Source organism: Rousettus aegyptiacus, unplaced genomic scaffold (genome assembly GCF_014176215.1).
Source record: "Rousettus aegyptiacus isolate mRouAeg1 unplaced genomic scaffold, mRouAeg1.p scaffold_m13_p_11, whole genome shotgun sequence".
Taxonomy (NCBI): domain Eukaryota; kingdom Metazoa; phylum Chordata; class Mammalia; order Chiroptera; family Pteropodidae; genus Rousettus; species Rousettus aegyptiacus.
This window is the reverse complement of record NW_023416286.1, coordinates 22,627,000-22,640,262: the sequence shown is the minus strand read 5'-3', so window position 1 is coordinate 22,640,262 and position 13,263 is coordinate 22,627,000. Positions and strand designations below refer to the sequence as shown.

At 34.2% G+C, this 13,263-nt stretch overlaps 1 long non-coding RNA gene across 2 annotated transcripts in view; it reads right to left on the bottom strand.

The window, feature by feature from the left end:
* Nucleotides 1-274: 274 nt before the first annotated feature.
* Nucleotides 275-13,263, bottom strand: part of LOC107502489 — a 74,783-nt gene continuing 61,794 nt past the window's right edge. For both annotated transcript variants that reach the window (XR_001595008.2, XR_001595009.2), the window contains one exon: nt 275-777. This is a non-coding gene — a long non-coding RNA (uncharacterized LOC107502489). The remainder of the gene's footprint in view (nt 778-13,263) is intronic.

Genomic DNA, 13,263 nt, shown 5'->3' with positions numbered 1-13,263 from the left:
GCCATCAGTCTGAAAATCATAAGGAACTGAATTCTGCCAGTCACCCAAATGAGCAGGGAAGTGGATCCTTTCCTAGAACCTCCAAACAGGAACACGGCCTGACGACACATTTGCTTTTAGCCTGATGAGACTTATACTTCTGATCTACAGAACTGTAAGGTAACAAATTTGTTTAAACTGCTAAGACTATAGTAATTATTTAGGGTGATATATTAGTCATGTTGGGCTGGTGTAAAAAAATACAATAAACTGGGTGTTTTAAACAATAGACATTTATTTCTCACGGTTTTGGAGGCTCTGAAGTTCAAGATAAAGGTGCCATCAGATTCAGTTACTGGCTTCTCTTTTGGCTTGCAGATGGCTACTGTATCCTCACATGGAGGAGGGAAAGAGAGCTCTCATGTCTCTTTCTGTTATTATAAGGACAGTAACCCCATCATGGGGGCCCACCCTCATGACCTCATCTAAACCTAATTACCTCCCCAAACCCCCATCTCCAAATATCATCACATTGCGTGGAAGTCTTCAACATATGGATTTGGGGGAAGGGGAACAAACATTCCATTCTCAATGGGCAGTAATAGGAAACTAATACAGACATTAATTACGTGGTCACCCTCGTCAGGATGCTGTGTCAGAGCACTGAACAGAGAGTTTGCACAGGAGGAGCTCAGATTATAAACTCACTTCAATTCAAGCGTCAGGCAAAGTATAGAGTGCAGGAAAAGGCTGCTCCTGCATTCTCTTCACAGTGTCTTCCTCTGCACCCTCCAAGTCCTGAGGAAGAGAATGGGAGTATATATTTTATATGCAAGAAGATATCAAGTGCTGGTTTTATGTTATTAAAGGTTGAAAATTTAATTCCATCTCTTTAGAGAACAGGTTTACAGAATGACCGTGTTGGCATTTTGAAAGTATCATAATGCAGTTGAGTGAATATAAGCTATAGGAAAGAAGAAAGCACTTAAGTGTTTGAAAAAAAAATGCTGCTTCATCTACTTTGGATTTCCATTGATTGAATGCTGACTTCTGCAACTGCTTTTGCAGCTGTTTCAAACTCTAGTGCTATTCTGTCTGTTAATTTGACATTCTAGAAATGAGTTACTTTAGTTTTAACCAGCTCACTTATTGTTAAGCAATAAAATCCATCTCTTCAGGAAATCATTTTTCTCCTTAGGAAGAGAAAATGCATAAGTGAGATAAATGTATGAAGTTAGAAATTGGGTGCCAAAATCTCCTATGGTGGGAAACCCTACATGGTCCTGAAGAAAGATTCTTAGTTTCTCTGAGAGGTGGATGATATGGAGTGGATGGGAGCGGGAAGGGAAGATGGGCAGTGCCCTGGGTAGAGGTGAGAAGTATTTTGAAGACAGGGTAAAATGTATCAGCAAATGAGGAAGTCTGGGTACTTCTCATCTCCTAGCACCTTGTTGTCACAGTGCAGCCCCTAGACCAACAGCTTTAGCATCTTAAGTCCTTACTAGAAATGCAAATTCTTCAGCCCTGAGGTAGACCTGTGGAATGAAAAAATCAGGGTGGAGTCCAACAATATACCCTTTAACAAGCCCTCCCAGTGATTCTGCTGTGTGCTGTTTGAGAAAGTATCCTAACAAAACATAGCAAACCCTAACCAGCCACTTTCCAGATTCTTCTCTTTGCTTTCTCTAAAATTATCTTGTGAGCTGCCATCAAGGATATAAACAGGAGGTCCACTTAGGAGGTTCATGCAGCTGGAAGATTGTTCTTTCTGGAAACTGTGTTTTTACTATATGTCAAATAAGATTCTTAACACAGCTGGTGCTTCATAAATGCAAAATAATAATTAAAACTAATGATAGGATGACATTTTTAATGGGTAGGAATCCAAAAGAAGAGGCATATTAATTACATTATTTGGTCTCAAGAGTGTTCTATTTGCTTTCTACATTTTCTTTTCAGACTTTAATTCATTTACTTGCATAGTAACAATATTGTAGTAAAAAATAGTTTGCAAATATACGGATTGACAGAATATATCCATATGTCTGTTTCCTTTTCCATAGCTTAACATATTTAAACACAACATAGATTGATCTACCTATCTATCTCTCTGTGTATTTATTTTCCTCATAAAATTTTGACCTTTACCACTTTTACCTAGAACTCCAACAGTCTCCTGAGCAGTTTGAGGAGTAGCTTGAAAATAAATACCCAAATAATGGAAGGCTAATGATGTCACACCTACGAAATGTAGCACTTGAAAATAACAAACCATAGTTGCAGCATTCTAGCTTTTAGGATACAAAGTTTATCAGAAAAATGTTAATGAAGAAAAGAGGAAATCAGATAGCATCAGATTTTTAAAGCTTGTATAATTAAAAGAAGACTTTTAGAAAGAATGGCAGCAAGTAAGGCCTATAAAATTTTAGATTTTAAATATGGGTTAAGTCCCTTGAAATATTTGTTGGTTTGAATGTATGTTAGGCTGAGATAGTAATATAACATAATGCCCTTTGAAGCATTTGCTTCACTGTGTACATTAAGTGATTACTGCCAATTCTCTTTGCTGTGCATACTTTAATAGAATTTTAATTTTTATGACTGATGTTCCTAGTAAATCTTAGAAATATCATATGTAACTAAAAACAATGGTGATGGTAAGTGAAAAATTATAGGGAAAAAATCCGGATTCTTAAATCTACTACCAAGCTCATATAAGTTGAAAAAGATAGGGAAATGTGGTTCTTAGTGTATTGATGAGAAGCTGGTTAATTTGGAGTTTCAACATAGACCACAGCATTATAATACTCAGATTAGTACGGAATATTCACCATCTTTAAAATCATTAAAGACTTGTGTCAACTCTCAGAAAATCTTCCATGAAACAAATTTAGATGACACTCCATTTACTCTCATAGTATTTTCTTACAGTATATAACAGTATATAATAATACTTATAATAATAATATACTTATAATAATATTTATAGATGCTAAATGTTAGATGCCTTCTCTGCTTTTATTATTAGATAACAGTGTTCCATGATCATTTTATCTTGTTTCCAGTGTCTATTAAGGTAGCTAATATGTTGAATATTTTAAACGTGGGATGGGTAAGTGAGCAAATGCTAATAACTAACTTATACAAATATGATTAATAGTTAAAAGGAAATATGGATGATAATACAATGGTTTTTCCAACCTTATATTAGCTGTTTTTGAAATCTGTACTGAGGCTTTGTAAACATTTTGTGGTTTGAAGGACTTATAAAACCTTATCTAATAATCTTGCTATAATAAATTATAAAATAGTAGGTTTATTTCTAATTATATTTAATTATATTATCTCTTTAATAAAACAAGAATTATAAAAGAGTGTATTCAACAATGGGTAAGAGTAAAAGCGTATCTCTCCTGTTACCCATTTTTGGTCTCTTCTCAATGTTTTCCTCAATCTCATTTTACCAGAAGTTAATGATTCTGTGCTCTTTAAATACCTAACTTACTCTGTTTTTAATGTAATTTGAATGACAAATTCTGAAGAACTGAGGTATTGTGTTTCTAATATTGAACATCTGCTTAGGGCAGTGATAGAAAAACGTATTGTTGACTTTTGTCTGGTTGTATCTGAAACTCTCGTATATTTCCTATCATTTTATAATAGCATTAGTCACTGGAGAATTTTCTTTATTAGTCATTTTTTTTCCTTTGTTCATAGTTTTATCTGTCTAAAAGAAAATATACATATAGATATGAAAATGATTACATTCAGTGTAAGAATTTATTCATCTATAAAGATTCTCTGCTGCTTCTGAATCACTGAAGGGAAACCAGCTCCGCTCAAGTTTCTAAGATGTTGGACAGTCACTAAGAAAAAGACCTGAAGTAGCGCAGGGCCACTAACTCATTGTACGACCTAGGGTCAAATAAACAATCCTTCTGAGCTTCTTAAAAATAAGAGATTTGCACTTTGACTATGTCAGAAGGCCCTTCTAGGCGTCTGTATCTCTGACCACAGGTAGGATGTGCCCGCATGATGTTCCTTGACATCTGAAGTTTTCTGAGTCTTTCTACCCCAGGTCACACAGTTCATCCCAGAGAGTGTAATGGTGTCTACCAGTTTGTTCTTGTGCCTTTTAAGAGGCTCTCGAATGACATAAAGTCATAAATTGATACACTGCTGACTCTCAGCTATAACGTCAAAACTTTTTCATTTTCATCTTTAAAAGCTTCTATTGAGAGTATTTTCAGAAAATTTTCAACACTGCTTCCTCGGGAGCCACAATTACAGATGTATGTATGATACATGAGTAAATTTTCACAATATAAAAATTGTAGGAGACACCTTGTACAGAAGCCGAATGGGGGAAAAATTTTGTAGGAACAGTTTCAAAGCATCTCAGCCATAGGTCTATATACATTTTATATGAGTCTTTGCATTTGCTGCTTATAAAACCAAATAAATTTCTCTAAAACATAAAAAAATCAAAATCAAGATACATTTCCCTTTGAAATATACATGTTGGCAAAACCTGAAAATATTTGCTTCTCTCTATTCACGTTCTCAAAGTTATAAGCAAAAAAAGCTTGAAGTAAATCTGTGTCATACCTTCATTAAAGATGAAGTCTCTTAGAATGTCATGAATATTTTTGATTAGATATATGCGAACAGTTCTGTTAGGCCCTTTAGGTATTACCAGATCTGGTCTTTGCCAAGGAAGTTAGAGGGCTACATTTCTGTTCTGCTCTGACTCTGTTTTTCACCAGAAAATACCAAATAAGTATCTCTCCCAGAGGAAATACAATCTCAGACACCTCCTAAGGATCCTCCGATATGCTTATTTTGGTTGCCATCCATAAACAGTTAGAAAAAAACGAGGTCAGGGATATATGTGTTGTCTTAATTTTCCATAAAAGCTCCCAAACTTAACAAAAAAGAAAAAAATTATCTTCATGTAGGGAACTAGATACAAAACAAGAACACAGGATTGTAGTCTAAGGTGGATTTGAAGCTCATTTCTACCAACAAAGTTATGTAATCTTTGGCGAAACATGTAACCTCTAAACCTTCATGTGCTCAGTTGCAAAAGTGATATAATGTTTCCTTTTCTACATTGTTGTGGAGTTTAAATGAAATCATGTATACTCTCCCTCTGGGGAAATATCTATCTATACAGTTGAAGATATTTACCATTGCTTCCAACACTGCGGAATACCTGGCTTTCATGGGATTAAAAAGGAGATGAGGTTATCCAGAAATAACCCAAGAATAATAGAATATTAAAAAATAATGAAAACAAAAACAAACAAAAAACAAACATAGGTTATTCCCCAAAGTCAGTTGTATTTGTGGAGAAGACAATGAGCACAGTCTTGAGAAAGTTGTAGCCCTTGGACAAGGCACCAAATGGTAGGATCTGACTGCATAAAAACTGAATATAAGATATATGTAATAATAATACCCTGGAGTATAAAATGAAACAGTGGAGGTGTGTATTGTTGTTGTTGTTGTTGTTGTTATTATTATTATTATTATTATTATTATTTTGACCCTAGCCACTCATATTCTCTCAATTTCCTAAACTCAGGCCCCTTTGCAGATAATCGCTCCTTGCCACAGACGCTTTCCCCGTGCTGCTAATAATTTTCTGTCACTGGATGTAGTAAAGGTTAACCCTCATTTAAAAAAAAAAAAAAAAAAAAAAAAAGCACTTTTAAGAACTAACTCATCTATTTATCTTTCTATATTGATTTTTTGCCAAAAATAGCTTTGTCATACCACAGAAAAGCTTCTTATAAGCAGAAGTCAAAATGATTTCTACTTAAATCTTGACTGTCACCTTGGGTTTATTAAACGCTGACACTTCTAGCATATTTTTCAAATCTTTAAAAACTGTTTTATTTCATTTATGTCCCAGTACTAAGACTTCACTTTGACTAGATAAGCATATCCATCTCTTCTTCATTTATCTCAAAGCAGGTTTCCAGGCGCTATTTTCTTTGAGCACCGAAAAATCAGGAGGAAAGGCTTTAGGTTGCTTCTTGTGCCCTTAGGAGACTCTCCTTACTGCTGTGTTATCAAGCATTAACAGTTCTAGCTATGGAAATCATTAGAATTTATTTTTAGTGACAAGTAATTGACCCATACCTCTCAAGGATAGAGTGACTGGAAGAGCAAAACAAGATCCCAGGCAAAAGTAAAAGTTCAATAATTAACCAGCAGAGCAAGTTCTACCATCTGTTTGTTGTCTCACTGTCCGCTGCTGACCAAGACAACCCAGAGTTCTGATGCATCTTCAAGTGTGGAGATTTTCATGTGATCTACACCTCACCCCACCTCCCACCACAGAAGGAGTCAGGCTAAGGTAGATCTAATTATCACCTTGGCATTTCACTATTTCCCAAATCATGTGTTCCTCAGAGGCTTAATTCAATAGGATATTAATGGGTACTAGGCAAAAAGTTTTAATAGTCAAATTCTTTTGGGAAATAGCTAGTTAAAATTAAAAAGACACATTTATTATAAGACTTCTCAGGGAGTTTAATGTATACTGTAAATCTTCAAAAGAGAAATATTGCAATAGTTTACAGCTTATTTTTTTTCAGGGAATACTTAACTATTTTTCATGGAATACACTATAGACTATATCAGTAGGAAATCTATATCAAAATGAAACATGAATGATTTGGAGGTAAATTTAACAAAATAGGGCAAGACCTCTACCCAGAAAACTATAAAGCATTGCTAAGAGAATATTAAAGATAAGTAAATGAACATATACCAATTTTATGGGATGAAAGCCTCAATATTAAGTTGTCAGTTCTCAACAAATATATCTATAGAGTCAGTGCAATTCCAGTTAAAATCCCAGTAAGCTGTAATGTGTAAATTAATAAGTGGATTCTAAAATGCAAATAATTTAGGAAAAAGTATTTCAAGTCTTAACACTAAAATAAAACCAAGAGGTATACTATTTATGTAATAATAAAATATAGATTACTAGAACAGTTCAGAAATAACCCATGCATATGTAATTAATTGATTTTCAAGAAAAATACAAAATAATTTAAAGGGCAAATAATAACCTTTCAATAAATGGTGCTGAAACAACTAGTATCCATATAGAAAAACTATGAACCTTGACACTAACTTTTAGAACATACCCCAAAATTAACTCAAAATAAGGCATAGATAGAATATATTGTAAAAAATAGAAATTCTAGAAGAAAATCTTTACAACGTTGGAGTAGATCATCATTTCTTAGATAGGACACGGACCATAAAAAAAAATAATAAATTTGACCTCATCAAAATTTAAACCTTTTGCTCTCTAAAAGAAACAATTATTACAATAAAAAGGCAAGGTATAGATGGGAAAAAATATTTGAAATACATGTATCTGAGTGGATTCCAGATTTATATCCATAATATATAAATAACTTTTACAACTCAATTAGAAGACCAAAATCTATTTACAAAATTGGCAAAAGATTTGAACAACGAACAAAGGAAAATATACAGATAGCTAATAAGCATATGCAGATATGTGAATTATTGTTTTTGATTAGAAAAATTAATACTAAAATGATAAACTGTTACAGATTCATTAGAATGGCTAAAATGAAAGAGCCTTATAATTTCAACTGTGGACCAAGAATGTGGAAAAACTGAAATTCTCAGACATTTTTGGTGGGAATGTAAAATAATACAACCACTTTGAAAAACAATTTCCGTTTTCCTATAAAATTGATGAAACTCTTATCATTTACCCCAGCAAATCTACATCTCAGGAATTAATCTAGAAACACCAAAACTAATGTCCAAACAACACTTGTAAATGAATGCTTTAATAATAATACCCCTGAACTGAAACAGCGCATTTGTCCCTTATCAGGTGAATAGATAAGCAAACTATAATATATTCATATAATAGAATACTACTAGTCATAAAAAGGAATGAAATACTGTTACCCTAACCAACATTTGAAAATTTTAAAAATTCTTACGAGAGTGAAAAAAGTCAAAGATGAAAAAGTACATACAGCATGATTTTGTTTATAAGATGTTCTAGAAGAGACAAAACTATTCTATAGTAACAAAAACAGACTTGAGGTTGCCTGGTTCTGGGATTAGAGAAGTTGCTGATTACAAAGAGTATGAGGGAGGGTGATGGAAATGTTCTATATCTTAATTGTTGTGATGATTATATGGGTATGGATATTTGTCAAAACTCATCGAACTGATTACTTACAGTGCATTTTATGGTATACAAATTATATCACAATAAAGTTGACTAAAAAGAAAATATGAAGGAGAACAGAAGCGGAAGAGAAAAAGTTCATGCCAGGCCAACCTCTGGAACAGAGGGTAGCTATTTTCCTAGTGCACTCGGGAGAGTGAGCTGTGCCCTGCTTCCTTAATAGAGCTCTCTGGAGGCAAGATTCTCTAGGTAAGGTTTGTGGAGTACTTTTATTTAGATGGACATGAGACAGTCACAAGAAGTACATGTGGCCTGATGTGGCTTGGAAGCAGCAGAATTGAATTGTCCCCTTCATCCAGAGTGATGAGGGATTAGAAGAAGCTACTAAAACTGTGACTCGGACAATAAAGTAACTCAGCATGTGCAGAAGTAATAGCAAGTCAATCCCTTGCTGAGTAGAGGACAACAAGTCTTTAACAGGACTGAGAGATGACACAGTGACAATCTGTGTGTGCTAACAATTGGGGATCAATTATGTCTGTGATACACGTAGCTGCCCATGTGTCCGGAGAATAACTGTGCTCACGTCCTCTCAGTTCCCAAAAGTCGAAAAATAAAGACCTTAGACAAAACTCTAAAGAAAGGGAGCAGGGACCCCAAACTGTACCTCGCAAGATAAACAGAGGTACGTAATAGAAATCGATATGTTAGAGAAATATAAAGAAATTACATCTCACCTCTGAAGTTTAAACTGAGATTTGTACTTTGAAGAGATCTATAATTGTCAAAGGAATTTTTATTTGTAAGTTGTTTTTTCTTTTTTCTTTTAACAAAGAGAATAGTAGAAGTCATTAATATTTAAAAAGTAATCCTCTTAGAGTATTAATCTCATTTTTTAAATAAATAAATAAACTGTGCTAGGACTTTTAAAACATACCTGTCTGGGCCTCACTCATCCCTCAACCCCAATGCAGGGCAGACCTCTCACAAATTACTTAGCACAGTTGACCTTCTGTCAGCAAAGTGGGAGTCCTCAGGCTGCCCTAGGAGCCTCCATGCCAGTCGTGCACAGCTAAGATGGAATGCCACCATCCTGTTGGCACCGAAGCCCCTTGACCAACAAAAGAGACAGCCTGTTGGAGAGAGGTAAGAGGAGCATGAGGGAGAAAGGAGAGACTAGACTCAAAGTAGGTTTTATAAGAATTTTGAGAAGAATCAATTCTTTCATATCTTGACTATCGACCTCCAAATGGAAAGCCCAAAATCTATGCTAATACATTTTCTCCTTCATACAAAAAGTCAGATCCTATAAAAAATGCACAGAGGAAGTGACATAACTCCCTCAGGATATTTCAAATATCACAAGGTTTCGCATGTGCAAGAACTGTGTGTAAGCAGCTGTCCACGTGCTATGGAACCATCAGATAGGAGGCAGAATTAAGCCTGAGGAAATCTGATTAATTGTCCATGAGCAGTCATTTGTTTCTGTCTACCTCATCTCAAAGGTACTTTGGTATATAAAATTGTAGTAGCTCCATAATGGCTACATGTAAAGACTATTTTTTGGCTTATAACAATTTCTAGTTTCTTATTTCTTATTCTGTAACCTATTTTCTAGTTAATAATGGATGAACAGTCTTTTCTTCCCTTCTGCTATATTTCTATGTGAGTTATTTCACACCTGAGCTGTAACTACGATGTTTTATAGAGAAGTATTCCTAAAATTAGCTGGAAGTATTTTATTTTAATTTATATTTCTAGCAGTCATAACAATGTTAAACATAAAGATAATTCTTTTGAAAAAGCAGTAAGATTGTCTTAACATTCGTGGCATAAAGTAGGAACCTTGTTAAACAGAGACCAATAGAATATAACTCTTGTGATTTTAAGATTTATTTTTAAATTTGATATGCTTAAGAAATTTACAGGATGACAGATTTCCTAAGGTCGATGATGGATTAGACCAGAATAGCAACTTCTTTGCAAATTCTCTCATGTAAGATCGAGATTCATGTTAGAGCAATAGTTCTCGACAAGGGGGTGGGGGAGGAGGGAGCCAGGGAGCCATGAGCAGGGACATCACCAGAAAGATGACGTGTTAGAATCTCTGGGGAGTTTTTTTTTAGATTTCACGGCCCTCCTCACCTCTCAAATTCTGATTCATCTACAGGAAGAGGGTGTGTATGTATATGTATGTATGTGTGTACACACACACACACACACACACACACACACACATTCTCCCAGGTAAGTTTAATATGTCACTTCTACTCCCACCCCATTCCTGGACTGAGAAGCACTGTGTTAGAAGATCCTGCTTATCCATCAGTGGGTTTTCATTAAGCACGGGTGAGAGAAGGGGAGAGGAACCAGCCCTCATTGAGCACTTTGTACATAAGTGCCAATCCCTGAACTGTGGTCACTTTTCACACAATGGGGCTCAGGAGTGTCTGGAGCAATGACATCTCCAGAATCTCTTAAGTTTAATTTCCTCAAGTAGGACTTAGGGAATTAGACAGAATTCAGTGATTTTAACAAATTAATGATAAGTTGTCCCCGGGGACATTGAAAGAGGGTATGATTGGTCCCAAATGCTATCATTTTGCAATGTGTTACATAATGGCATTAAGCTCTCTGAATATGCCTCATTTGCTGACTGGCAGACCTGAGGAGAATGGTTTGCTCAGAAATACACTTCGCAGCAAAAATGAACCATAAGCTGTTTACTAACTTAAATTTGTTATTACTCAGAAGCATTATATTAACCGTTATAAGACTAAATATCTGAGAAAACATTTAAACTGTCCAGCAATTAGAGTTTAACATTAAAGCAGTAGGTGAGAGGATGGCAATATCATTATTCTTTAAGGTTTGATTTATGGATCTCATTATTCTCCAAGTGAAAATTGTGGCCCATATGTCTTTATATCTCTTAAGCATAATTAATATAGTCTAGTCTAGTTTTTTATGATGATGAGAAATAAAAATTGTAAATTAGTTGCCTAAATTCTTGCAGATCAGGAGTTGCACTCTGTCAGCACACAAGCTGTATGTGGCTCATAATCACATGACATTTTCCTGGTATTTTGTTTTTTCAATTGTGAATGCATTTCTGAAATTACACTCATAAATATTTTTATATGTATCATTAAAGTTGCTTTTCTAATATAACCACATTAACTTTTTGGTATTTTTAAAAATCAACAATAATTTCTTGATATCAAGTGTCCAGTCCTATCTCCAAAATTTTATAATTTTTAAAAATCAGGATCCTATATATGTTCACACATGTAATTGGTTAACGTATCTTAAATCTTTTTTCATCGGTACATTCCCCCTCCATGTGTTTTTGTTTTTCCTTGCAGTTATTTGTTTGAAGAAACTGTGTTGTTGGTCCTGTAGTTCCCTACAGGCCAGATTGTGCTGATTGCATCCCCGTGGTGTAGTTTAACGAGTTGCTGTGTTCTCTGTATCCTTGTAAATTGGGAGTTGGAGTTAGAAGTTACACTGTGTTCACATTCAATGTATTTATTTATTTTTTTTATTTACAAAACTGCTTCATAGGCAGTGATATATTCTTCCATCATTCTCTCTTTGCTATATTAACAATCATTGATGTTCAATGGTAGGGCAGTATATATATTTTTTAAATGGAGATAACACAGAAATATCTGGATGCATACATAGCCTGTTTGGGGGAAAATAAAAAGATCCATTAAAAATTAGCAAGTGCTAAGTAGCAGCTATCCACTTTTGATGGGATACATGTTCTTTGACCCAGCAATCTCCACAGACCCTTTCCCCAGTGGTCTGCCTACACTTAGCTCACTCTTTCATTTATATCATCTGAAAATCTCCTGCAGGAATTTGTTGGTAACATCTCATGTGGAACTTTCTGCTTTAATGCAAACAAAATAGAAACTCGAAGTTTTTTTTTTTTTTATTTAAAATAAGTAAACAAAGAAGAACAATTAGAGTAGAACAAGAAAGGTATGAGATATTGGGGAAAACATTTGTATAGAAGAAGAGAAATTTATTTTGGTGGTATAAAATGAAAAGTAATAAATATGAACAACTAGCAAATCAAACATCATACATAGCTAAAAAATTATAGTTTGAGTGTATATTGAAACTAAAGGAATGACAACTCAAGGAAAATTTATCAATCTCTCAAACATTTCTCTTAGCAAGGACTAAAATATTTTATGTATATTCTAAAATCATGATAGGTTTAATTTACTCCAGTTTGGTAGTATGAAAATATCATTTTCCAAATACAGTTTTACTTTGCCAAGGTTTAAATTATTTTAGTCTAACTAAATTTCTTCTCCATCTGTCTTACCTTCATCCTTTAGTTATGAATCCCTTATAGCAAGATATCTTTGGGTTTTCACAGTAAGTTCTCTTATTATCAGAGTCTGATTCACACATCTATAAACACAAAAAAGTTTTTTAATCTATAAAAGAATATCCAGAAAAGAAAGTAGAATCAACAAATATTAAAGTAAATCACAGTTAGAAAGCTCATTGAAACCTATAAAAAGAATAAAAAGAAAAATATTCTTCAGCCTATTTAACCTTGATGGTAAAATAGTAAAATCACTCTGAAATGGTAAAATTTGCTCCTAGACAATATCGTTTAACATTATTTTGGTTTTTATTCTCTAAGTCTGCTCTAATTAAGAAGAATCATTCTTCTAGGCTAACAAATGTTAAAATAGTATTTCTTCTCTTGTAGGAAACTTTGTATTAACACTATTAGCATTTTGAGGAAGGAATAGAACTAAACTGAAGTGTTATTAACAGTAACATTCTATGTAGTATTACAGGAACAGAAAGTTCATTAAGAACATAACAACTCCACCAATCATCCCCGGGAAGATTTCTAGAAGAATTATTTGTACTACAAAGTACCTGCAGGAGCTCTGTGTTCATTTGTCAGTAAACGCCACTAAACAAAATATACTCAGAGAATGAAAGCCAGGGGGAGAAATTCTTAATAATACTTTTTGTGTTTGGACATTGCACCCAGGCCCATAAGGTGTAGATTAATTTACTAAAAAGCAGTTATAAAGCACTTACTT